Below are 1,165 nucleotides of genomic sequence, written 5' to 3' on the forward strand. Positions count from 1 at the left end.
CTCGTCCAACAGCAGGCGGCGGTCCTGCGCGTTCAAGCCGAGGTCGGGGGCGGCGCAGTCGCCGGCCACGCCCACCACCTTGTGGCGGAACTTTGGACGGGCGGTCGTGAGCGGCGCGAAGGGCGCGTCCTGGAACATCTCGTCCAGCCGCTCGTCCGGATTCTTGCCCTTTTTGGGGCGCACCAGCAGGTAGAGGGTGCCGATGGTCGGGCAGGCGCGCAGCAGCTTTGCCACCAGGACTTTGCCCAGAAAGCCGGTGGCGCCCGTGATCAGCACATTCGTCTGGTCGAAGAACGTTTGCACGGCCGTTAGCTCGGGGTCGGCCTCGTTCGTGACGTCATCCGCCTGGAACGGGCCGCGCAACTCGCTGTCGCAACCTGTAATTCAACGCACGTTTCAGCCATTTGGGCGCCATTGTCGCCCCCGATCGGCGCGCACTTGACTTGACTGCCTAATCAATCAGTGGGGAATTTGGCAACAGTGGCAGGTTGATTTTTTTAAATGATTATTGCCCACTAGTTTCGGGGGGCGCAGCCCCAATTTTTCCAAAGGTGTTGATAAAAAATTAAAAAAACAACAGCGCCTATTTACCGTCGATCGTGCCCATGGTGCCCACTAATCGTTGCCACTAAAGTACCACCGCTGAGTGTGCCGAGTACCCACTTTGGTGCTCGACTGGCTAATTGGCCGCACAATTATTGCACCCGTAGCACTTGCCGCACGTACAATGGATCATTAACTCAATCGAAGCGATAGTGGTCGCTTTCCAATGCTAATTAGCGCTCGTTGTGCATCGAATGCGCCTAATCGGGTCCCCCAAAATTCCGCCGATGGCTTTAATGGCCTTCGCCTGACTTTAGCATGACCTTCGAGGCGGGTTCCCCGCACAACCGGAAAGTTTTCGGGGTGGACTGGTTCCCAGACCCCCCCCGCCTGGGTGTGTGACGTCAGTTTGGGTCGGCCTCAGTAGTGAAAGGCCAAATGGGCAGCATCTAGTGGTGGCCAGCATGATACAATGAATACAAGGTATTTTTTTCGCACAATTTCCGCTTTCTGCGTCAAAACTACTTGCATTTCCTCACTCATGTGGTGATTATTAGATCGAGTTTTCAATTCTCTATCCAACGATGCCAAAACGAATTCTGTGGCTCAAACGGGGCCTGAG

At 55.5% G+C, this 1,165-nt stretch overlaps 2 protein-coding genes across 4 annotated transcripts in view; both read left to right on the forward strand.

The window, feature by feature from the left end:
• LOC109540108 (aminoacylase-1) overlaps positions 1 to 1,165 on the forward strand; it is a 12,245-nt gene that overhangs the window by 8,328 nt on the left and 2,752 nt on the right. The window lies entirely within an intron of this gene.
• Positions 899 to 1,165, forward strand: part of LOC109540112 (troponin C) — an 11,850-nt gene continuing 11,583 nt past the window's right edge. The window contains exon 1 of one of the 2 annotated variants that reach the window (XM_048662949.1): positions 899 to 1,026. The gene's annotated coding sequence lies outside the window, so the exon portion shown is untranslated. The remainder of the gene's footprint in view (positions 1,027 to 1,165) is intronic. The other variant, XM_048662948.1, reaches the window with a different exon arrangement.

This window comes from Dendroctonus ponderosae, unplaced genomic scaffold (assembly GCF_020466585.1).
Source record: "Dendroctonus ponderosae isolate FM_Combo_2020 unplaced genomic scaffold, Dpon_F_20191213v2 Dpon_F_20191213_12, whole genome shotgun sequence".
Classification (NCBI taxonomy): domain Eukaryota; kingdom Metazoa; phylum Arthropoda; class Insecta; order Coleoptera; family Curculionidae; genus Dendroctonus; species Dendroctonus ponderosae.